Genomic DNA, 26978 nt, shown 5'->3' with positions numbered 1-26978 from the left:
CCCTACCATGCACACTGAGTTTGTAATCAACTTTTAAGACAAAGACCATCACCAGAGAAAAAAGAACATTATAATTATAATAGGAACAATTTATCATGAAGACATAACAATTATAAATGTATATGCATCTCAAAGTAGAAGCAAAAATAGAATGAAGGAAAGAAAAGGCAATGATATGATTACAGTAACAGATGTTCACACTCCATTTCAGCAATTGATACAATTAGACAAAAAAAAAAAAAAAACAAAATCAGGAAAGACATAGAAGATATGAACAACACTATCAACCACCTTGACCTGACATTCACAGAAAATCTGAAACTGAAGAATACACATTCCTTTCAAATGCACGTGGCACATTACCAAGAAAGACCATACAGTCTCAATAAACATAAAAAGACTGTAATCACACAAAACATATTCACACAAAACAACACAGAATTAAACTAAAAATCAGTAATAATAAGATACCTAGGAAAACTCCAAATGTATGAACATCAAACCACGCACTTGTAAATAATTCATGGATCAAAGATAAAATCAAAAAAGTAAATTAGGAAATATTTTGAGCCAAATAGCAACAAAAGTAAAACATATCAAAATTTGTGGGATGCAGCTAAAATAGTACTTAAAGGGAAACTTAAAACTTTAATGCTTAATTCAAGAAAATAGAAAAGGATCTATCACCATGACCCTAACATTCTATCTTAAGAAATCATAAAAAGCAGAGCAAACTAAACCCAACATGTTAGGAAGAAAATAATAAAGACCAGAGTCAATGAAGTAGAAAACATACAGACAACGGACAAAATTAGCAAAACCAAAATATAGGTCTTTAAAATTACTGTCAAAACTGACAGACTTCTAGTTAGATCAAAAATAGAGACAAAACACAAATCACCAATACCAGAAATGAAAAAACATATACCACCAGAGATCTTGTCAACATTTAAGAGGATAATAAGAGAATACTTGACACAACTTACATAAAGCAAATAAATTTCTGGAAAAATAGAATCTATCAAAATTGGCACAGGAAGAATCAGAAGATCTAATTAGCCCTTTACCTTTTAAAGATAGTAAATCTGTTGTCAAAAATATTCCAAAGCAGCAAAAGAACAACTCCAGATGATTTCACTGGTGGATTCCATCAAACATTCAAAAAGGAAATTTAACTTTTTCAGAAAACAGAGGAAGGATCATTGCCCAACTCACCTTGTAAGGTTAGCAGAATGCTAATACTAAAACCCGACAAAGACATTACAAAAAATAAAAATTACAGAACTGTATCCCTCATGAATATAGACACAAATACCTTTAACAAAACTTTAGCAAATCAAATCTAATAATATATTAAAAAGGCACATTATGAGCAAGTACAGTCTACTCCCAACAATTGGTTAACATTTGAAAACCAATCCATGTAACAGACTAAAGGAGAAAAATATAGGATCAGATCGGATATAGAAAAGGTGTTTGACAAAATCCAACAGCCATTCATGATAAAACTCCCACAAACTAGGAAGAGTTAGAGAAGTTTCTCAAACTGATGAACTGCAAAAAAAAAAAAAAAAAAAGAAAAGAAAAGAAAAAGAGAAAGAAGAAGAAAAAAGAAAAACACCCAAAAACAACATCACACTCAAAGGTGAAAAACTGACTTGTTTTTTCCCCCGAGCTGAAGAACAGGCAGAATGTGTGTCCTTTTCACATTTTAGGCAACAGGAGGTCCTAGCCATTCAGGAAGGCAAGAAAAAGAAATAAAAGGCATAAAGATCTAAAAGGAAAAAGTAAAACTTCTTATCTGCAAATCATGTGATGGTTCATGTGCAAAGTTCCAGCAAATGTACGAAGCAACTATTACAGGGGTGCCGGGTGGCTCAGTTGGTTAAGCGTCCTGACTTTGGCTTTAGGTCATGATCTCACAGTCCACGAGTTCACATCGGGCTCTGTGCTGACAGCTCAGAGCCTGAAGGCTGCTTCAGATTCTGTGTCTCCCTCTCTCTCTGCCCCTTCCCTGTTCACACGCACGCTCTCTCTCAAAAATAAGTAAACATAAAAAAAAAATTACAAGTAACAAATTTAGCAACACTGCAGGATACAAAGTTGAAAAACAATCGAGTATTTTCTCACATATTGGCAGCAAACAATTAAAAAATAAACTTTTTTTAAAATTCTACTCTTGGGCATATGGGTATGTGTATACACACACCACCACCACCACCAAAATCTGGGAATCAACAAAGATGACAACACAAAATAGAAAAAGAAACAACCTATGGACCACCCCCCCCTCCAACAGGGTGATAAAGAGAAGTCCCCAAATGGCAGCTTTGTGGAGGTGTGACAGCAAGCCATTCAGCAACAGAACATGGAACTGAGGTAGACAACGCCAAGAAAAACTGGAACTGATGGATGCCCTAATATGTTTCACCATTTGAGTCCTTATAGTTCTATCAGAATGTTTAGAAGAAAATTATTGACCAGCAGAAAGCTAAGCCAATCAAAAACAAAGTAACTACCATCTCTGAAAGAAAAAAGAAGAATCATTGAGTATAGTCTGTGGCCCTGGTCACCAATATTCAAATAATAATACTGTAAATGTTGGGGCGCCTGGGTGGCTCAGTCGGTTAAGCGTCCGACTTCGGCTCAGGTCATGATCTCTTTGGTTTGTGAATTCGAGCCCCACGTCGGGCTCTGTGCTGACAGCTCAGAGCCTGGAGCCTGTTTCGGATTCTGTGTCTCCCTCTCTCTCTCTGCCCCTCCCCCGCTCATGCTCTGTCTCTTTCTCTCCCTCAAAACTAAATAAACATTAGAAAAAAAAAATTTTTTTTAAATAATACTGTAAACGTTAAATGACAGCTTGGCCAAAAATTCAATAAAATTATCATTGGGAGTGGGGTGCCTGGCTGCCTCAGTCGGTAGAGCATGTGTGAGTCAAGCTCCACATTAGGTATGGAGCTTACTTAAAATTAAAAAAAAGTAATCTGGGTGTCACCTGGGTGGTTCAGTCGGTTAAGCATCCAACTTCGGCTTGGGTCATGTCTTACGGTTCTCAAGTTTGAGCCCCACATCAAGCTCTGTGCTGACAGCTCAGCGCCTGGAGCCTGCTTCAGATTCTGTGTCACCCTCTCTCTCTGCCCCTCCCCTACTTGTTCTCTCTCTCTCTCTCTCTCTCTCTCTCTCTCTCAAAAATAAATAAAACATTTAAAAAAAAAAACTTTTTTTAAATTTTTTTAATTATCACTGGGAGGATGGGGAAAGACAAGTCAGGAAGTTAAATCCTTATCTTCTGCAGGAAATAGTCAAAAGATAATGCTTAGAGTCGAAAAGCCGAGCCATAGGAGTAAAAATAACTTCTTTAGATATATGGCAGTAAATGCCAGAAGAAACAGTTAAAAAAGAAAACCCTGAAAATGGCTGCTTCTGAAAAGCAACAGGTGGAGCCTAAGAACTTTTCTTCTCAAGCCTGAACTATAATTTTACTTAGTATTTAAACCAGGGATATTATTACTTTGCTAAAAAAAAAAAAAAAAATTAAGTTTAAAATAATAAACATTTCAAATAAAAATCTATAGTGTCAACCTTGGGGCCTCTGACAAGGAAGTATTTTATAGTAGTTTATAGACAAATCAGTCTATAGTTTATAGTAGTTTATAGACAAATCAGTTTGAATAAAACACATGAAACGTGCATAAACAAAAAAAACCAAAATTTAAAACGCCTACTTATAGAAGGCAAAATTTAAAATGCCTACTTGAAAAACAAGTTCAATAAAAACATTCAGTAAAAATTAAGACGATAGAAACACTGAGTCCCATATCAAATATATCCGGTTTCCTGATAAATACTGAAAATGGCAATGAAGGAACTAAAACACTTTTTCACAAATATTCACATCAGGAGCACCTGGGTGGAGCATCTGACTCTTGATTTTCACCTCAGGTCATGATCCCAGGGTCATGGGATCGAGTCCCACGTGGGGCTCAGTGCTGAGTGTGGAACCTGCTTAAGATTCTCTCTCTCTCTCTCTCTCTCTCTCTCTCTCTATATATATATATATATATACATGCGTGTGTGTGTGTGTTTATATGTACATACATATATATATATATAAAAAATGAAAAATTTTTTCTTTTAAATATTCACATTAGCCTCAAAGAATATATAATATGCCCAAAAGGCCTTTCCACACACAGTAACCAGCAACTTGATTTCCATTCCTCGGCTGCCCAAGGTAACCTGCAGTGTTTTCCAGTACCATCTAAGAGCTCCGAAGACCCGTTCCTCACATTCACACAGAGACACCCTGAATGGACACATCACCAGGCATTTCAAATAGAATGTCTCTAAACTCCACACCACCCAATCTCTAGAAAGTGAATTATTTCTGAGGGTACGTTTTGTAAAATAGATTTCACGTCACAAAAATACCAGTAGGGAGGGGAGAAAGAGAGGAGAAAACAGACAAAATTTTGAGGAGCATACACATTTTTAAAACACTTGTAACATTTTAACTCATTCCTTTAGATGTTAGGTGGGAGGCTTTCTGGAAACCCTGAAATGCTATTCATAGTTCCATCTCATCAGAAACATTCCAATTAAATGAATGATATTAAGGTAATTATCTAAGAAAACACTCAAGGGAACTCTACAGATGGTTTCTACAGTAGACTCCATGCTGTGGGGCAATTTCTCACTGCAGATGTATGTGGCCCGTGTACTCATTCCTGTGCTTGTCAAGTGTAATCTGTGATTATGCAATTGAACATTACAGCCACCTCAGGCCATTCCGTATTTAAAGAGAAGTGTTTATGGCCATATCCTGCCAAACAACCATAATACCACTTAACCTCAGTCTAACCACTGCTTGAATGAACTTGTTAGGGTTACAGTGAAATACAGATGCAAAACAAATAGTTGGCCAAGGAATGTGATGTCCACATACTAAAAAGAAGGGGGTAGGGTGGTGGTAAACCCTTACATAATGCCCCTTAGTCACTGCGGCAGAATGTACTTGAGCATTTACATTCTAAAAGCTGAAAATTACAGTATGGAACACAGATAAAAATAACAAAATCCAAACTCCAAAAAGAAATGAATTCCTCTGAAGGGTGAGGTGTGTCATCTCAGAAAGCAGCCCCAAATACAATGCTGTTTCTGGATCTATTCAAGCAAATCAGTAAATCTAGAAATAAGAGAAAAAGATGAATCTGAGAACACTTAAAATGTGATGCATGGAGTAGACTGCACTGGGTTATTGACTGAAATCCACTGCATATCAATAGCAACTAAGAGTCACTACCACCCAATTGCTTCCTATGATCTAAGCTCACTTTGTGGAGTCAACAAATCCACACGGGAAGATGAACCAACATTCTCTTCTGTTGGTCAATTATGAAACATTGGCCAAAAATATTTCCTTTTAAAAATGCTTATAAGTTATGGGGCGCCTGGGTGGCGCAGTCGGTTAAGCGTCCGACTTCAGCCAGGTCACGATCTCGCAGTCCGTGAGTTCGAGCCCCGCGTCAGGCTCTGGGCTGATGGCTCAGAGCCTGGAGCCTGTTTCCAATTCTGTGTCTCCCTCTCTCTCTGCCCCTCCCCCATTCATGCTCTGTCTCTCTCTGTCCCAAAAAAAAATTAAAAATAAACGTTGAAAAATAAAAATGCTTATCAGTTAAAAAACAGGAATGAGATGAAATGCCGATGTTTTAACTCTGCTTTACTGTAAGTTTTCTTTTTTTTTATAAAAAAATTTTTTTTAACGTTTTATTTATTTTTGAGACAGGGAGAGACAGAGCATGAACAGGGGAGGGTCAGAGAGAGGGAGACACAGAATCTGAAACAGGCTCCAGGCTCTGAGCTGTCAGCACAGAGCCCGACGCGGGGCTCGAACTCACGAACCGCGAGATCATGACCTGAGCCGAGGGCGGCCGCCTAACCGACTGAGCCACCCAGGCGCCCCTTAAAAAATACAGAATTCAGTCTCTAAGGCTGAGAATCCAGCAAAAGATCTATTTCAACCATCCAGCCACTGTATTTTAAGGCTTAAAAAGGAGAGACTAAGGAGACTAAGAGTTAAGAAGCTGACCATCACATGTGCTCCAGACTATGCCACTTAGACCTCAGTTTTATCATTCAAGTGAAAAGTGACATAGAGTACACAAAGAATCTGTGAAACCATATCGTCACTAAAACTCCATCTATAATAATCATTACTGAGAAATAACCACCCACGGCTACTTAAAATACTCAAAACTATGCCTCCAATAAAATTATAAGAACATATATTCCAATGTGCTTAAAAAAAACTTTGAGGCTGCATTCGGGTGTTCTCATCAACACAGATAGATCATTTTAATCTTGTGTTCATCATGAATGAACAAACCCATCCAGAAGTATTCGCCTTATTACTCAAGGTAAGGGGAAGCATTACTAGAATTCCATTTCACAACTCATCTACATTACCACTGACGAATGTTCTTATTCACACTAATATAATTCAGGACTGATAGCTGATTAAGTACAGAGTGAATTATTTAGTCCAATATTATGTTATCAGTGAGGAAACAGCATTCATTCATTTACCAAGGTTATTCTGTTAGTTAATAAATAGAATTCAACAACAATTCCCCATCGAGTGGCCTCTTTCACTCCAAAATACCAATTATTCTATTCAATAAGCATTTATATTTATTAATTACTAGATTGCTTTTATTATACTTACTACAAAATCGAATACTCTAAAGCATGGACTATTTCTGCACAGGTGAAATTATTACTGGCATTAAGAAAGCAAAATAGGGGCACCTGTGTAGGGCTCAGTCAGTTGAGCATCTGACTTTGGCCCAGGTCACAGTCTCACAGTTCGCCAGTTCAAGCCCCGCATTGGGCTCTGTGCTGACAGCTCAGAGCCTGGAGTCTGCTTCAGATTCTGTGTCTCCCTTTCTCTCTGCCCGCTCCCCTGCTCGCACTCTGTCTCTCTCTCTCTCAAAAATAAATAACATTAAAAAAAAATTTTTTAAGCAAAATATACACATACAAGTAAATTACAAAGTAATTTGTGATGTCATTAATAAAAGTACCATCTCTCATTCAGTGAAATCCTGGCAGACTGTTTAGCATAGTAGTTGGAAGCAGGACCTTTGAATCCTAGACCCATAACTAGCCTTGGGCAAGTGATATGACCTCTCTGATCCTCCATTTCAAAATGCTTAACCTGGAGAACACCACCAAATCAGTGGGTTACTAAGAGGAAGAAATAAGACTATGTATATAATAAGCTCCTAGCAGAGTGCCCAGCATAAGTACTGACATTACTGTTGCATTGCTGTTACTATTCAAGGAAAAAGTACGAAGCAATCACAGCTAAGGGAGTTAAGAAACATACACACTAATCTTTAAAAGTCTATTCAAATAGTGACAGGATAATACAACAAAAATAAAACAAAATTTACAAAGATCATACGAAAAAGTTCTCCAAGGTCTAGTATATTTTGCCACAATTTTTTTAAGACTTAAGTTCTTTTTTTTTTTTAATTTTTTTTTAAAGTTTATTGATTATTGAGATTGAGAGACAGGGAGAGACAGAGCATGAGCAGGGGAGGGGCCAAGAGACAGGGAGACACAGAATCCGAAGCAGGCTCCATGCTCTGAGCTGTCAGCACGGAGCCCGACACGGGGCTCGAACTCACAAACCAAAGAGATCATGACCTGAGCCAAAGTCAGACGCTTAACCAACTGAGCCACCCAGGCACCCCTTTAAGTCTAGGTTCTATCCTGACTTGAGCAGAAACTGTCTAAGATTTCATAAACAAGACATTTACTGCTTTATCTCCCAGTATCTATAAAACAGGCTAAATAGTTTAATAAGAATTAACTAAGGGTTTAATAAGATCTAAGAAGAATGTTCACTAGCATTTTTAATAAAAGTAAAAGGCTGGAAACAGGCTAAATGTCCAACAATATGAAAATATATGAAAAAATCATGCAGCTATAAGAAGAATGAGAGGATGAGAGGGATTTATATATTCTAATATGGAATGATCAAAAACATGCTCTCAAACTAAAAAGAACACAAATATATAAGACTCTATGTTGATACAACCCCAAAAAATAGTATGTCACGTGTATACATATTTATGCACTTAAATTCATACACAAAGCATCAAAACTATGCAACCAATGACAACCTCTTGGTCTTATTCTGCATAACTCTTTTATTTCACTATTTCAGTGACACCGTATTTTTATATTACTTGTTTAACTCATGAGCCTCAAGGAAATTCAACCAATAAATAGACTAGGCTAAAATCAAGTAAAAATAAGTCTTAGAAAGCATTTTATAGTTTACAAAAGGATTTTGCAATCCTTTATATAAATCCTTTAAAGTCTCTTAACACGGTATCTAATTTGATCCCCACAATAAGCTTCTAGAATTTAAGGTAGTATCCTTATTTCAAAAGTAGGAATGGACGCTGGGGCGCCTGGGTGGCTCAGTTGGTTAAGCTCCCAACTCTTGATTTCGGCTTAGGTCACGATCTCACAGTCGTGGGAGTGAGCCTCGAGTCCGGGCTCATGCTGGGCACGGAGCCCACTTAAGATTCTCTTATGCCCGCTGCCCCTCCCCCACTCGCATGGGCACAAGCTCTCTCAAAAAAAAAAAAAAAACAAAAACCTGAGAACAAACTTAAGTATTTATTAATCCAAGGTTAATAAATGCAGAGTCAAAACGGAAACACAGTCCGCCCCACCCCCATCCTAAATTCACTGTTCCGGTCTTCACACCAGAACACCATAAATTGAAAACACACAAATTGAAAACACGGTCATCTTACAACAAGGCTCTCTAAATCTCTATAGTGCTTCTATTCACAAGAGAGTCACGGGAGAGTCCGGAGTGTGGAGGAAAAGGCATTCCAGTAGGAGTCAAGGATCAGGGTTCCAGTCTGAACGACGTCATTGCTAAGACTTCACGGTAAACCAAGTTCTAGGACAATGGTTCTCTGTGGGCTGCACATCAGGTTCAACAGTGATGTTTTTTTAAATAATAGTACTAACTCAAGCCTGATCTCCAGAGATTAGCATTTAATCTGTTTATTAAAAGCTACCCGGGTTATTCTAAATTACAGCTTGGTAAAGACCACAGATATCCTTATCTGATGAAAATAAAAATAAAAGATATTTAAAAAATCACTTTGCTATATATACTTTGCAGAGCTGAAAATGAGGGATGAATGTTTTATGAGAAAATCTCTTATAAATAATAAAATGCCTCACATAGGTAAAGGAATTATTATTTATTCATTCAAACATGTACCAGGCATGTGCTGGGACCGAGAGCGGAGGCATCGCCCTCAGAGGTGAGGAAGCTGCCACATCCTCAAGTAACTGCCGAGCCCTGGGAGCAGGCACAGCAGAGTTCAAAGATGGTGATGAGCAGACCAGACATGGGGCCCAGGGGTGACGGTAGGAAGAGGGCTTAGAAAGGCCTGCACAGAGGAGACCCTCGAGCTAGGTCCTGGCGTTCTAGACAGAGGGCACATCACACGCAGGCAACATGGCCAGAGGTCTTCAGAGAGGTCTCCAGCTCCTGGGGATTCTTGAGACCCTCGCAGGGTTAAAGGTTAAGGTTAAAACTGTTTTAATATTAACGCTAGGACACATCACCACCAAAACCTAGGAACAGCCCAAATGTTCTCCAACTGGTAAATGGGCAAACAGAAGTATTTTCATACATTGGAATAAGACTCAGCAATAAAAAAAAAAAAAAAAAAGAATCAGTGATACACACAACAGCATGGATGAATCTCAAATGTATTATGTTAAATGAAAGAAGCCAGCCTCAAAAGGCTACGACTCTGCGATTCCATTTACATGACATTTGGGACAAAGCACAACTACAGGACAGAAAAAGGTCAGAGGGTATAAGGCTAAGGGCAGGGGAACATTCTAGAGTGATGGAAATGTTCTTTATCTTCCACAACCACAATGCATTTGTCAAAACCCAGAGAAGAACTGAACACTTAAAAAGGTGAATTTCACTGTATATAAGTTATGCCTCAATAAATCTAACTTTTAAATATAATAGTATACAATTTGCCTTTTCTTTCTCTTTCTCTCCTAAATGTACAGTGTTTGCCAGAAACTGCAGGACTAATGATGTCATCACTCTGCAGCTAAGGGGCAATGATGTCATCACTCTGCAGCTAAGGGAATGCAAGCTTATATATTCTAATGTTCTAAATTTTTCTCCATTTCAATACAGTAAGTAGTAATGGATATAATCAACATCAACACTAAAGCTCTCTTGGGGCTTCAACAATTTTAATGCTAGGGTTTCTGAGACCCAAAAGTTTGAGAATTGCTGCGACAGGCAGTGGGAGAGGCCCAGGAGAGTTCTCAGCAGAGAGTAAGGGGATCTCACCCTTGCAGAGAGCCGTGCAGGGAGGTGAGTTAAGAGTTACTACAGAGGTCAGGGGCACCTGGGTGGCTCAGTCGGTTGAGCATCCAACTTCAGCTCAGGTCATGATCTCGCGGTCCATGAGTTCGAGCCCCACTTCGGGCTCTGTGTTGACAGCTCAGAGCCTGGAGCCTGTTTCAGATTCTGTGTCTCCCTCTCTCTCTGACCCTCCCCCGTTCATGCTCAGTCTCTCTCTCTCTCAAAAAATAAATAAACGTTAAAAAAAAAAAAAAAAAAAAGAACTACTACAGAGGTCTGACTAAGCTGATCCCAGGATGAACTGGAAAGAAATCATGTCCATACACCATCTGCAGCTTGTTATAAATCCCAAGCCAGTTTGTCTCTACTGAGCTCTCTTTGCTGGTGTGCTCATGTTTTGCAAAGTAATTTCTGTTCACTGGTAACACAGTCAGGAGACAGAGCCTGCTACGAGAGCCATCCTACAATGCTTTACTGAGCAGTGATTTTTGGATTACTCACCCAGTTGCCACAGCCCTTCTTCAAAGGATGCTATTAATTTAAAATTGAATTTTACATAGTTTAAACTTGAAAAATAACCACCGTAATGAGGTGCAAAAGCTAATATGGGGGTGGGAGGAGGACTCAATGCCTCAAAATCAATTAGAAAAACTAGGTAATTGATTAAAAAGCCAATATATGACTTCTATGAAATATGCTTTTGTTTGTATCCAGAAAACTATGACAATCCCAACTCAGCACAATGTTTTCTCTGCAAATGTTTTTTTGACTGGGGGGAGCTGTTTGTGTCTGGTCTGCACAGTTCCCTTTCCTCCAGGGGAAAATTCATTTCTAAATACTAGCCTGTAAATTCCAAATTACTTCAAGTACAGGGCTTTTCCTATGATCTCTTATGCCCAGAGCTATTCTTGTACTTTGGGATGCCACAGAGGTAGAGAAATTAATCTGAAAATCATCTATGTGTTTAAACTTCAAATACATGGAAAATAGATGACAGAGTAATCGATCAATTATGGGAAGGAAAGGGTAGGTATTAGAAGAAAGGATGATTTCCTTCCTCCATCTAAAAAAAAAAAAAAAAACAAAAAAACTTAAATACAACTTTAGGCCATTATGAGTGTGTATGTGTGTTAACTGCCATCACATATTGATTGCTTCTCTAATGGTTTTAAGTAGCCAACTCGGCTGACACCTCTTATAATCCCAAACAGGTGGAAACCTGTCTAGCGTAATCAATTTGCTGCCTTTTAAAAAATTCACCTATACTTCTATTCATGTGAAAGGGGGTAGGGGACATGCCAGACTCCTGCCAAAGCAGCTGTGTATTATTAAAGATAAAGTAAAATTAGCTCCTTACCTGACAGTACAGTCCTTTTGATCTCCTTCTTATACAGGAATCTTGGATATTAGTTTACTGTCATTCACATTTGAAACTGAACCTATGGATTAAAAAGGGGAAAATAATTAATTGGAAATACATGCACAATGAAGATAAAAACATCAATCTGATCAAAGATGAGATTTCCGTACACTTGTTGAAGCCAAATGGTTTCTGCAGGAAACCTGTTTTCTGTGACTCAAATCCAAAATGGAAAACGTGGGTGGTTCTTCCTGTCTCATCATTAAGAGTCAGCCAATTGGCTGATAAAGTTTTCACACAACTTAAGCTCAAACTCCAGCCTTCCATCTGCTCTAATACTGTCATACCTTGGGGAAATGAAAGAGAAATAAAGGCTTTCTTCAGCCTCAAAAGAAGACTTTAACGGGCACCTTACTCCATCCAGACTGTACTTGAGCACAAAACTTCAAATCTTCAAAACTTCAAATCCAGAAGACGTGAAAAAGAATGAGAGCTACATCACAAAATAATCCAGGGGCTTTATGGCTGTCTCTGACCTTGGAGCTACGATTTCTAAAAAAAAGACAAACGAGTCTGTGTTGGGCACTAAACTACAATCAAGCGCGATCGTGGAGCAGGGGCTTCCGGCCCGGTTGTCTTAACCACAGAGCTGCACTGCTTCCCACCCACAAATCACTCACCATGTGCCAGGACGTGCCTGCCAACACATTCTGTATTTGGGCTTCTCAACATACAACTCTGCCAGACTGGGACGTGAATCCAGTTAATTCTGCAGGGTATTTCTGCGTATCCACCTAGAGCTAGTAAACTAGCCAGTGTGATACACACAACTGAAAACACACAAGCCACGGGACAACTTCAAGGAGAAAGAGACCACGGGTACGTGACACTAGCGTGGTGAAACAATCATGGGGGCCTTTCTGCCAAAGGCCTCCTCACATTTGCACCTCTGACCAGTGGAAAATCTGCAAATGTAGTAAGACCACAAAAATTTAGATGGCTACTTCCAACATCAATACAAGGACTCCAAGTGACAAACTGCTCAAGGGCGGCAACTGTCCAGTTCCTAAAGATTCCAGGCCCCATCTGAAAATTCCTCACCCTCGGGGGTTGTCTCAAAAATGCTAAGAGGCTGGGGCACCTGGGTGGCGCAGTCGGTTAAGCGTCCGACTTCAGCCAGGTCACGATCTCGCGGTCCGTGAGTTCAAGCCCCGCGTCGGGCTCTGTGCTGATGGCTCAGAGCCTGGAGCCTGTTTCAGATTCTGTGTCTCCCTCTCTCTCTGACCCTCCCCCGTTCATGCTCTGTCTCTCTCTGTCTCAAAAATAAATAAACGTTAAAAAAAAAAATTAAAAAAAAAAAAATGCTAAGAGGCTAATGGAACTTAGGCTGCTTAGCAGCAGAAGGAAGGGTCTTTCATGAGTCACCAGTGACTGCTCGACAAGTTCTCACGGAGTGACTCCCCTGCAGTCACATAGAACCCACCAGCCAGACTGAAGCGAGGGGGCACAGGCCCCCAAAGTATTCATCCTGAGGGAACTGCTTCCTGGGGAGACCGTGAAACTTGAAACACGCACACCGCCTGTAAATTTTTACATTTTAGGAAATACGGGTATGGAGGTACTAAGCAGATTATGAACAAATACGTATCATAAGCTCCTGAAGCTGGAAGAGACTGCAGTACCCCATTACCACTGTAAAACCCTCATCCTACAGATAAGATTAAGTCAAAATCTCCTGACTGCCAGCCTGGGGCTCTTCCTATCACACCCTGCCCTTTCATCAACTGTGGAAACGATATTTTGGAGCCTATTAAAATCAAGCTACAAATCAGTCTGCAGGATAAAAATCTCATTTAACCATGTGTTGCAAAAAAAAAAAAAAAAAAAAAAAAAAAAAAGATTAACACAAAAGATTAAGAAGCAAAACCTTTAGAGTAATTAATTCCCTGCTTGGGGAAGGGGTAAGGAGGGGCTGGCTGTCTTTCTCCACACAAACATGATCTAATCTTCAGGGAAACCATATGTACAAAATTATATACAAAAGCCTCTTTTTATTTATTTTTTTTAATTTTTTTAACATTTATTTTTATTTTTGAGACAGAGAGAGACAGAGAATGAATGGGGGAGGGTCAGAAAGAGAGGGAGACACAGAATCCGAAACAGGCTCCAGGCTCTGAGCTCTCAGTACAAAGCCCAATGCGGGGCTCGAACTCATGGACCGCAAGATCATGACCCAAGCCGAAGTCGGACCCTTAACCGACCGAGCTACCCACGTGCAACTAAAAGCCTCTTTTTACTGATCGCTTCCAAACCTGTACCTCTAGCAAAAAAAAAAAAAAAAAAAAAAAAAAAAAAATACAAAGCAAGATGCCTTACTTCACTTACAGAATGCTGAATTAACAAAAACAGCAATCCATTCTTCCCAAGTTGAGGTGAAAACAAGGTATATTTTCACTGCACTATAATTAATTTCCTCTATTATAATGTATTTTTAACTTCAGAGCAGATCAAATAAATGTATTGCTCCACTGTAGCTTTCTTTTAAGATTCTGATTTTTTAAACACTTCTAACACAATAATGTAAGGTGATCTTTGATTCTGTTCATTTCCTCCAATTCCAGATGACCATTCCTCAAGCACAAAATGTGCATGCTTAGACACATCAAAAGAGAAGAATGCAATTTGTATAGGATGAAACATCTGCATGAATTTTTGAAACCTTTAAGATAAAACATAAATCTATGAACAAATTCATAACTGCCCCTAGGTTATCTATCTCCAAGGCCTGTACACTCCTCTCTTCTTAAGGACACTTCAGTTAAAACCTGTGACAAAAATGAGTACCAATTCTACCATGAGTTCATCGTGTGATGTCGGGCAAGTCATTTACCCTTTGGGCTCAAGCTGACATAAAAAGCCAGTATAGTCTATTTCCAAGATATTTCCTAGGTTTCTTAACATCTTCTTAAGACATTAAGGATCATCTTTATTTCCCTTGAATTCTAAAAGTCAAATATATCTTTAAACAATAAAAATGAACATTTAAAAGTTACATTATGCCCCAGAACTTAGCAGGAAGCTACCACCAGGTTAGATAAGTGAAAATTTTGAAAATTTTAGAAAACGATGGACTTCATCTGCATTCAATGTATCTCCCTGTCTTGTGTTTCAACTTCTAGGAACAGGTGTGGAAATGTACTTTCACATCTGGATGACTACTAAGTGTTTTTTCAACTCTCCCCAGACCTTGACTCCTTCCTCTTCCCACCCCTGCCGCCTCAGGACCTTGATAGTCTGAAACCTGGCTTATGAGCCACCAATGCTGAAAATGAAAAGCTTTTCTATCAATTAGGTTTAAAACCAGCTACCACCCAAATCTGTATCTGAGAATTTCTGTGTACATTTTGACCATTTAGTAATCTACATTTTAAAGTCTAAAGAATATGTTCCATGTTCCACTAATATCTGCAAATGTAATGATTTTTTTTCATCTGAAACTGAGTTTCTTGCTTATTGCCAAATAAGCAAGAAGTTCCAGAAAACTTGTTTACAACACAACTCATACTCTTAAGATAATTTATTTTCTTCACATACCAGTTGGTGATTTTGCCATCCCCGGTGAGTACATGAAAAAAACATAAACATGAGGACCGTGAACCTGGCATTTTACTAGTAGAAACCCTAAAGAGTAGTTGCTTCTGCCAAGTTCATGCATTTGTATACTGACTACCTCTTACGGGCAGGCACCACTTACTCTTCTGGTGGGAATACACGAACTGACAAAAGTCTGCCTTCATGGAGCTTGTAATCTAATGGAGACACAACCCACAGAATACATGGACGTAAGACAGACGTAAGATATATCAGGTACTCATCAGCAGTAAACATAACATAAACAAAAATGACATGGGAGATACATCTGTATCATGAGAGGGACCATGTGCTATGGAAAAGGAGTCCAGGGCGGCAAAATAAGGGGATTCAGGAGTGAACGAAGGGAAGGTAAACTGCAATCTTAAGTGGCTCACAACAGAGGCAGCACCTGAGCACAGACCTGAAGGAGCTGAGAAGTGAGTCAAACTAAAGTTTCCTAGTAATTTTTACCTTGTACTGACTGTGCGTGTACCAGCAACGCCTCCTCAAAAGAACGGCATAGGAGCAAATTTATGAACAGCCCAGAAGTGTAAACAGAAGAGAGCTGTGGGGAAACCGCCTTCATTTTTGCACATCAGTTTACGCCAAGTGAAACTTACATCTTCAATTAGGCATGGTCATTGAAGGGGTTTTCTCCCCACCACCCCCCCGCCCCGTGTTAGTTTGAACAAAATTCTTACTTCTGTGATCCATTTTCCTTAAAACTCAGGAATAAATTTCCAAGTATTACTTGACGCACAGAAGAATAGCACGCAGTATTATCCAACCAACAACCCACTGAGCCATCCAAACTATGACACCAGGACTTAAATCTCAGCACAAGAGCCCAGGAGGCACTGGAGCTTCATCCCAATGGGGAGAAACCAGTGCTTCCCCAGAGAGGTTACTGGGGAAAGACCAGGTAGGCTGTGGAATCAGGAGGCCTCCTCTACCAACCAGCTGTCGAACCCTGAGCAAATCTCTTTACTCCCTGGCCTTCGATTTCCTCGACTATGACATCAGAGCACCGGACCACATGATTTCCAAATCCCTTCCAGGGCTAGATCCATTTCAGAAAAAAAGTTAGGTAAATAACCACACCCAAAAAATTATAATAATGCTAACCTACCATCACACATCCATATACTTTGTTCTTCTGAGAAAGTAACGAATTTATACTGACCCATGCACAGAGTCTTAACTCTCCCTCTCGGATCAAAAGATTCGCAAGAACGAATCTGGACTAGTTGACTAAGGACAAAAGAACTTGCAAAAAAAAAAAAAAGACAGTTATTTTTGTCTTGGCTTTATTATCAACATACTCTTATTAAACTAATACGGAAATCCTAAACTAACACAAGCATGCACCTGCTGGGATTTTAAATATTCCTTACGCACTACCACCCCCAATTTTAAAAAGCATGTTTTTAAATGGTAGGCTTCCTTCAAAGTTACTTGTAATCTATTAGTATTCTTACTACTATACTATTACAAATAGGTGCTGTGATAAGCATCGTATTCAGAGGCCCCAAATCTGTACTTGCTCTCACCGCTGTTTACCAGCTCCCTTCTGTGGAAAGCTTACCTTCCCAACGCAGAATTAAAAAGAAAGCAAATACAGTGGTTTGGGATGGAAGGATTAGGTTTCTAGCTTTCTTTGCCCTACAGTATTGGCAAGGCTTGTGAATTAGGTTCTGCCAACCACACGTACCACACGGGACTCCTTCAGGACAGAGTCACATCACGTGGGAAAAGAAGCAAGGGGGAAGCAGCCACTCTGCTGGCAGCGTGGAGGGATCCTGGCTCTGGCTTCCTGATTTGGAGAATCCTGACTCAGGCAGGGGCAGCAGCCCCCCTCACAGGGCCAGTTCCACGGTGCAGCACTGACCACCATTCCCAGAAATTCAGCCTATGGGCTCTTTCTTCAGCCCTCCCGACGATTTGCTAAGCTGCCTATCACCCCTCATAAATCCCCTTCTGCTTACACTCAGTAGAATAGATCTCAGTATCTGTAACCAAAAACCCTGACCAATTCACACGGCACATATCCCTTTCATTATTTCCATATACAAGAGCGGAGATTGAAAGACACGAGTAACACACTGAACATTCCACTGTAAGTCAAGCATTCTTTGTTTCCAGCCAGGGCTCAAATCCATAATCAACACTTCCAACCTTCCCTTATATGCACTTTCTCATAAATTTCATCACCTCTGCTACGCAAGGAGAAGAAAATGATTTTTGCCTAACTAATTTTCTATCAATAAAGAGTCTGATGACAGTAACTTGGCGAGATATTTGAGGACAGGATACAATAAACATCACTTTCTATACCAGCTCAAGTTTATGGAGAAGCCTGCACTTTCCCAAACATTCCCAAACTGCAGACAAGGTGATCTAATACCGTGTTGCAACGCCAAAATGATCAGCACTCTGTGCCAAGGCACAACTTAATTCACAAAGCAGCAATGAACTTTTCACTTACCTTCACCCATCCCTCGGGGCAAGACCAAAATGTTAAAACCACAGGCACATCAGGTAAGTAAAATATTACCCTCTTATCTCACACCAAAAGCAGACTGGAAACACCAAGAAGTGATTGCATGTATTAAAATAAAACTCTCTTCTTGGTAGAAAGACATTAAGTCCCATAAAACCAGCTGACAAAGATGAGAAAAGTAATCAGTGGTTAGTAATACTTTTCTTTGAAATGGCAGGAGAATCTTGCAAAGGACATTTGATATCTCTGAATAATCAAATTACTCTATTATTATCAAACTGCACAGAATATTTCTCGGGTAATACTCAAAGGCAAAACTTTTATGTAAAAGATCACTTACGCACTTCTGAAGCCAATTAATGGCAATGATACTCATTCAGAAGGCGACTCAGCTCTGCCAAATTGAGAGTGGGTATTCGATTCAAAGGACAGCACAAGTATGCATGAACAGAGATTCCAGACAGGTCTGCTGAAGTTAGCGCCCACCACGCTCTGGGTCACAGGCACTCAGAGCGACTCCAGCTGCCCCGAACTGCTTTTAGCTAATGCTCTGCAGCACACTTAGCTAATTTCACACTGGTGGTGGGGAGAATGGAAATACACAACAGTCAAAAATAATGGTACTTTCCCCTAAGGAAGAGGCAAATGAACTTGCTAAAGAAAACTCCGAGCTTGGCTTCTTCAAAACAATATCTGAGAAACAATAATTTCATAGAGCTTCAAGGCAAGGAAGTTACTAAGATGAGTTCAGAGCTTTACTATGATTACACGTGCACCGTATGTGCCCTTGAGATGCACCTGGCTCTTGCTCTGGCTCTTTTTTTAAGAAATGGAGTATTTCTGGGCTAGAAATGACACATGGCCTGCTTTGAAGTTTTTTTTATGGCTTCTCATATTTAGACTCTAACCTCAATCTACTGCAAGTTTAAGGATAGAGATGATGCTCATTCATCAGTAATATCGAAGACAAAAAATACGTATGTAATACTACAGATAAGTGAGTTCCAAAGTTAGTCTGCAAACCAATGCCCACAAGTGTAGGTCCTCAGGGAGATAAGGGGTGAGGGGATCGTTTATGAGTATTTCATAAGGCTAGCTACATTTATGCAATTGAAAGGGTTGCTCTTTATTTTGAGACCATGTCCTTTCTATTCTTTTCGTATCCAAATGGCCTTTCTTCGTAAAATGCTGAAAATTTTTCTAAATTAGGTCTGTAACATGCAAGTCTGGTACCACTGCTCCAGATTTTCTGCACCTTCTCTATCTCCAACGTCCCACCTCCCCTCCTTCAGGTTGCTAAGGCAAAAAATAAAAATAGAACCTAATGCCATTCCTGGCTGCTCTTTTCCCCACCCCATTTCCAGATCATAAACATATCACGTCAGCCTTGCTCTCAGAACGCATCCATAACCAACCACCTCTCACTACCACAATGAAGATACAGAACATTTCCATCGCCCCAAAAAGTGGTATCAAAATGGCCAATAAACATATGAAAAAGTCCTCACCTGCCCTAAATCTACAGGGAAATGCAAATTAAAGCCACAGTGGAATACCTCTAACACCCACCAGAACAGCTAGTTAAATGGCAGGCAATAAATATCAAGTGTTGTCAAGAATGTGGAGCTCCCACACCATGCCGGTGGATAACCACTTTGGAAAGCTGTTTCTCAGTATCTACTAAAATGAACAGACTCATACCACACGACCCAGCAAGTCCACTTCTAATTACATCCCCCATAGACGTCTTCACCAGAGACAAACACAGAAAAGGGAGCACTATTCACTTGCCGAGGAATCATCATCATACAACGGAAAGCTCTACAGCAACAAAAATGAATGAACTACAAATACTTGGAAGATCACGGATGAATCTCACAAACCATGTTGAATGAAAGAAGCCAGAAACAAAAGAATATATTGCACATGATTACATTAATATAAAGCTCACAAACAGGCCAATAGCAAGTTCTGGAATTAGTGATCAATGGGGTAATACTTTGGGAAGGGGTGACTGAGCCTTCTGAGGGGCTAGTAACATTCTATTCTTTTTTTTTTTAATTTTTTTTTTTTTCAACGTTTATTTATTTTTGGGACAGAGAGAGACAGAGCATGAACGGGGGAGGGGCAGAGAGAGAGGGAGACACAGAATCGGAAACAGGCTCCAGGCTCTGAGCCATCAGCCCAGAGCCCGACGCGGGGCTCAAACTCACTGACCGCGAGATCGTGACCTGGCTGAAGTCGGACGCTCAACCGACTGCGCCACCCAGGCGCCCCAGTAACATTCTATTCTTAATCTGAGTGCTGATGACACAAACGTGTTCACTTCAAGAAAACTCATCCCACTGCGTACTTGTGCTTTTTGCACTCTTTATGTTCTTTATACTGTAATATAAAGTTCTGTTTTGTTTTCAATCACCTTCTCATTAAGGCTTTCTCTGGCCTGGCTTCACGAACATGTCCACCACTCCCCAATATTTTACATCCTTCCTCCACCCTTTACTTTTCCTCCTTAGTACTTGTCAATACCGGAATACTATTCCACCTACTGGATATACTTTACAAACTTACCTTGTTTATTGCCGGTCTCCAGGCACTAAACGCTACGCTCCATGAGCACAAGTATTTTGTCCATTTTGCTGAGTGTGTACTGAGTCCCCAGTGCCTAGAACAATGCCTAGCGTCGATAGCAGGCACTTAATAAATACTGATTTCATTCATTTATTAATTATACAGCCTTGCCCAGTTCAATTGTTTGTGGATTCGAGCCATTAATTCTTACAGTCGTTGTGGTACACTGAACAATAAGCCAGTTCTGTTCTGGCTTCGTTCACATTTCTCCACGTGGTTCTGGGACCTCTCATCTTCCTGATCATCCACTGGACGCTCCCACTTTTCAGATTTCCAGATCAGGTTCTGGCCAGTTTGAGGTATAATACAATGCTAACACTCTTAAGTTCTGTAACATCCATTTTTATAAATGAAGCCTAAGGCTGCATTAACTTGTTTCTTAGCAAAATCCACCTTGCAGACTCATAGTGAGTTTAAGGTCAAATAAAATTAACAAAGAAACTTAACACTATTTTTTTTCTTCCTCCACATAAGCATAGAAGTCAAGAAATATTCCCATCTTGGGCGCCTGGGTGGTTCAGTCGGTCAAGCATCCGACTTCAGCTCAGGTCATGATCTCACAGTCTGTGAGTTCAAGCCCCACGTCGGGCTCTGTGCTGACAGCTTGGAGCCTGGAGCCTGCTTCAGATTCTGGATCTCCCTCTCTCTGACCCTCCCCCATTCATGCTGTGTCGCTGTCTCAAAAATAAATAAACATTAAAAAAAATTTTTTTTTTTAAAGAAATATTCCAATCTTATAACAGGGTCTTTGGTCCTAAATGTAGACATTTTCAGGTGTCTCTCCACCCACTACCACCACAGATTTTAGCACACCATTCCAACCCTTTAAATCCTTTTTTTTTTTTTGATTTATTTTTATTTTTAAGTAATCTCTACACCCAATGTGGGGCTTGAACTTACAACCCCAAGATCAAAGAGTTGCATGCTCCACCGACTGAGCCAGCCAACCCTTGAATTCTTTTGAAGCAGTGTTTCTCAACCTTTTTTTGTTATCACTCCCTAAGAAGACGTTTTAGACATTTTCCTTAATCATGCTCCCCCATGAAATGTTAATACCACAGATATATACTGTATATTTATGTACTTGTACATATTATGCTTCAAATATGAAAGAATGAAATTTCTGCCCCCTCCAATTTCACCTCCTTGAATGTGCATCTTCCTTTTTTTTTTTAAGTTTATTTATTTATTTTGAGAGAGAGACAGTGCAAGTTGGGGGGCAAGGGGCAGGGAGACAGGGAGAGAGAGAATCCCAAGCAAGCTCCACACTGTCAGCACAGAGCTCGACGCAGGGGCTGAAACTCACAAAACCATGACCTGGGCCAAAACCAAGAGTTAGATGTTTAAGTGACTGAGCCACCCAGGCACCCCAGAACACATGTGTTTTATTTTTTTTTTTTTTTAATTTTTTTTTTTTCAACGTTTATTTATTTTGGGGACAGAGAGAGACAGAGCATGAACGGGGGAGGGGCAGAGAGAGAGGGAGACACAGAATCGGAAACAGGCTCCAGGCTCTGAGCCATCAGCCCAGAGCCCGACGCGGGGCTCGAACTCACTGACCGCGAGATCGTGACCTGGCTGAAGTCGGACGCTCAACCGACTGCGCCACCCAGGCGCCCCTAGAACACATGTGTTTTAAAACCTTGATTCTGTCAACTGCATTACCTTACCTTTCTAATTTTGCTTCACATGTACATTTGCCAACAATAAAACCATTGTGATAAAAGAGATAAGTTGTGGGGCACCTGGCTGACTTAGTAAAGCATGCGAATCTTGATTTCAGTTTTGTAAGTTCAAGCCCCATGTTGGGCATAGGGCTTAGTGTGTAAAAAAAACAAAAACAAAACTGTGTTAAAAAAAAAAAAAAAGATAAAAGTTGTAACCCAGAGGGGCACCTATGTGGCTCAGTTGGTTAAGCATCCAACTTCAGCTCATGATCTCACTCACAGTGAGTTCGAGCCCTGCATCAGGCTCTGTGACGACAGTTCAGAGCCTGGAGCCTGCTTCGGATTCTGTGTCTCCCTCTCTCTCTGCTCCTCCCCCACTCGCGCTCTGTCTCTCTCTGTCACTCAAAAATGAATAACCCAGAGAAATAAAGAGTCCAGCACAACAGGAAAGGTTTCCATCCCAGCTGACACAAATCCATTAAAACTATTATTTTAGGGGCACCTGGGTGGCTCAGGTTGAGTGTCAGACTTCAGCCCAGGTCATGATCTCAAGGTGCCTGAGACTGAGCCCGGCATCAGGCACACTGCTGTCCCCTTCAGAGCCCCCTTTGGATCCTCTTTCCCCTCTCTCTGCCCCTCCCCCATTGGCGCTCTCAAAAAACTAAACATTTTTTTTAAACCTATTTGTAAAGTATATTTCTTCAACAAGCTACAAACCCACCAAACACCCAGTTCATATTTCCATCTCACTCATAAGAACAGCATTTTGTTAAACTAGACACTGCTGAAATAAAAAGACAGCAGTCCCTTAACTAATAACCTATCCAACCTTCTTAAAATGTATTTTTAAAAAGAATGCAAAATTAGCACAGAATGACTTATTTTAGTCTCTCCTAAATCCCTCTAGAATCTGTTCCTGTTCTTGGCCTCCCCGCCTGTGGACTCCCTACCTTCGCTCTTGTAAGAGCTTCCTGTTGCCCTAGGTTCAGATTAGTACTTTTTATTTTCCACATTATTAGCAAACTTTTTAAGTGCAAATCCACTCTGTCTGCTCCAGGGATATTTTAAATCTTTCCGGAGCTACTCTAGCCTGTAAGATAAAAGTCCCAACTCCTCAGCATGACACGCAAAGATTTTCACTGTGAGGCCAATCAGTGGTCAGCCAGCCACATCTTCCCGTTTGTAGAAAGCTTCTCCTAATCACTTTACCCAGGATAGCAGAAATGCTCTTACACCCACGCCAGCTGGTACCTGCCCTCCCCACCTTATCCACTCTTCCCATTTTAGAAGTAACCTCACCTCTTCAAAGACTTCCTCTTCTCCCCTCTCCTTCCCAGGGTCACAAAGCACCTTATGACCTGATTTATGGGCACTCTGCATACATTTTGTAATTACTTACTTACCAGAATCTGTTTTCCCCACATTGAGCCATTTAAAGGATGCACGCAAGGAAATGCGCCATGAAAATTTGCTACAAGCTAATATCCTAAACCAGGACCTTGACATTCACCTGTGTGTTTCTGGCACCAGGATTATCAGGACCCTCTGGGAATTGGAAGAATAAATATTTTTGGAATGACAGAAACCATCCTGGCTCCAGATAACCACTACCTCTGTCTCTCAGTGTTATCAAATCACCTGTTTAAACCTAGACTCGATTTCTGCCAGAAATTCACATGAAACTTAATCCACGTTCCTTTCTTTAGAAAACAAAAACACTGGTTTCAGGCGTTTCTCTCACCTTCTCACCTTGAGGTTTCCAAGCGGGTTCCTTGAAAATAACTGCAGGGTTTTCGGTATGCTGGGAAACAACTCATTTCTTTAACTGAATGAGAACTCTCTCCCTTTACTGTATCTTTTGTATTCTATCATTCTCTGTCTGAAAACCACTTTCTTTGCTAGAGAAAACAGCAGAGGAAAGAGTGAATGACTCTTAACTCCCTCCTTTAATAAGATTAAACGGTCTAGCTTCTTTCTTCTTCCTCATCTTGTTTTATAGACTGAAAACCAATTTGCATATAACATATGTTTATTAAAGTGGAACACAAATACTCTCTTTGTCACATCAAGTCTACTTTTAGATATATATCCAACAGAAATGTATGCCCATTTGCACCTCAAAGGGCAGAACAAAGATAGGAAACTGAAACTCAAATATCCATCAAGAGTACAATATATAGGGGTGCCTGGTAAGCATCCAACTCTGGCTCAGGTCATGATCCTGCAGTTCGTGAGTTCGAGCCCTGTATCAGGCTCTGTGCTGATAGCTCAGAGCCTGAAGCCTGCTTCAGACTCTGTGTCTCCCTCTCTGCCTCTCCCCTGCTCGCTCTTTTGCTCTCTCTCTCTCTCTCCCCTTCTCAAAAATAAATAAACATTAAAAAAAAATTTAAGAATAGAATATATAAACAGTTGTATATTCATACAATGAAAAACTACAGAGTACTTAAAAAGAACTATAGTTAGAAGCAACACATGGATAGATTTTACAAGTTAAACAACAGAAACCAGGCACAAATGAAAGCACGCTTTAGGATCCCATTTCTACAAATTTCAAAAATCTTTTGAAACAAATTTATGGTGTTAGAAGTTGAGGGTGGTTACCTCTGGGGAAGATGGAGGCTAGTGATAGCAAACATACATGAGAAGGCTTCAGGGGGCTGGTGATGTTCTCGCTCTCACCCCGTGTGATTACACAGAGGTATTCATTTTCTGATGATTTACTGAGCCTCGTCTTTTTTTTTTTTACGATTAAAACATTCTTTTTTTTTTTTTTTTAAATATACATACAAGTTAGTTAGCATATAGTGCAACAGTGATTTTAGGGGTAGATTCCTAATGCCCCTTACCCATTCAGCCCATCCCTCCTCCCACAATCCCTCCAGCAACCCTCAGTTTGTTCTCGATATTTATGAGTCTCTTCTGTTTTGTCCCCATCCCTGTTTTTATATTATTTTTGCTTCCCTTCCCTTGTGTTCATCTGTTCTGTCTTAAAGTCCTCATATGAGCGAAGTCATACGATATTTGTCTTTCTCTAATTTTGCCTAGCGTAATACCGTCTAGTTCCATCCACATAGTTGCAAATGGAAAGATTTCATTCTTTTCTTTTTGATTGCCGAGTAATACTCCATCATATATATGTACCACATCTTCTTTATCCATTCATCCATTGATGCACATTTGGGCTCTTTCCATACTTTGGCTATTGTTGATAGTGCTGCTATAAACATTGGGGTGCATGTGTCCCTTCAAAACAGCACACCTGTATCCCTTGGATAAATACCTAGTAGTGCAACTGCTGGGTTGCAGGGTAGTTCTATTTAATTTTTGAGGAACCTCCATACTGTTTTCCAGAGTGGCTGCACCAGTCTGCATTCCCAGCAACAGTGCAAAAGAGATCCTCTTTCTCTGCATCCTCGCCAACATCTGTTGTTGCCTGAGTTGTTCATGTTAGCCTTTCTGACAGATGTGAGGTGGTATCTCATTGTGGTTTTGATTTGTATTTCCCTGATGATGAGTGATGTTGAGCATTTTTTCATGTGTCGGTTGGCCATCTGGATGTCTTCCTTGGAGAAGTGTCTATTCATGTCTTTTGCCCATTTCTTCACTGTATTATTTGGTTTTTGGGTGTAGAGTTTGACAAGTTCTTTATAGATTTTGGATACTAACCCTTTATCTGATATGTCATTTGCAAATATCTTCTCCCATCCTGTCGGTCATCTTTTAGTTTTGCTGATTGTTTCCTTCGCTATGCAGAAGCTTTTTATTTTGATGAGGTCCCGGCAGTTCATTGTTCCTTTTGTTTCCCTTGCCTCTGGAGACATGTTGAGTAAGAAGTTGCTGTGGGCAAGATCAAAGAGGCTTTTGCCTACTTTCTCCTCGAGGATTTTGATGGCTTCCTGTCTTATATTTAGGTCTTTAATCCATTTTGAGTTTATTTTTGTGTATGGTGTCAGAAAGTGGTCCAGGTTCATTTTTCTGCATGTCGCTGTCCAGTTTTCCCAGCACCACTTGCTGAAAAGAGTGTCTTTATTCCACTGAATATTCTTTCCTGCTTTGTCAAAGATTAGTTGGCCATACACTTGTGCGTCCATTTCTGGGTTCTCTATTATGTTCCATTGATCTGAGTGTCTGTTTTTGTGCCACAGTGAGTTCATCTTTATGATGTACTTGATATGCACTATCCTTATAATAGTCTGTAGAAATCATTGTGGTAATTTCAGATTTTTCCCCACCTATATCTAAGTCATCCTAGATATAACCTGTAAACACCTGTAACCATTCGGTCTATCCTTTTATCTGCATATTTACTATGTGCCCCTTTCACTTTTGTACGCCACTTCAAATCTGGCTTCCTAACAAAGTAGAAACACAACCCACAGAATAAGAAAAAATTATTTCAAATCATATCTGATCAAAGATATGGATTCAGGGCATGCAAACAACTCCTAAGTCTCAACAGTAAAAAGACATATAACTCAGTTTTAGAATGGACAGAGGATCTGAACAGACGTTTCTCCAAAGAAGATAATACAGTGACCAATAAACACATGATGATCAACATCATTGGTCATTAAGGAAATGCAAATTGACTCCACAATGAGATTCCACTTCACACCCATAAGGACTGCTGAAATAAAACACCATACGGTACAGCAACAAGTGTTGGCAAGGATGTGGACAAACTGGAACTTTCACCTACTGCTGGTGGGAAAGCAGAAGGGTACAGCTACTTTGGACAACAGCCTGGCA

General features: G+C 40.1%; 1 protein-coding gene across 17 annotated transcripts in view; it reads right to left on the bottom strand.

The window, feature by feature from the left end:
- Positions 1 to 26978, bottom strand: part of SIPA1L1 (signal induced proliferation associated 1 like 1) — a 482475-nt gene that overhangs the window by 318177 nt on the left and 137320 nt on the right. For all 17 annotated transcript variants that reach the window (XM_045451411.1, XM_045451407.1, XM_045451426.1 and 14 more), the window contains one exon: positions 11796 to 11877. The gene's annotated coding sequence lies outside the window, so the exon portion shown is untranslated. The remainder of the gene's footprint in view (positions 1 to 11795; positions 11878 to 26978) is intronic.

Source organism: Leopardus geoffroyi, chromosome B3 (assembly GCF_018350155.1).
Source record: "Leopardus geoffroyi isolate Oge1 chromosome B3, O.geoffroyi_Oge1_pat1.0, whole genome shotgun sequence".
In the NCBI taxonomy this organism is placed as follows: domain Eukaryota; kingdom Metazoa; phylum Chordata; class Mammalia; order Carnivora; family Felidae; genus Leopardus; species Leopardus geoffroyi.
This window is presented reverse-complemented; position numbering and strand designations above follow the sequence as displayed.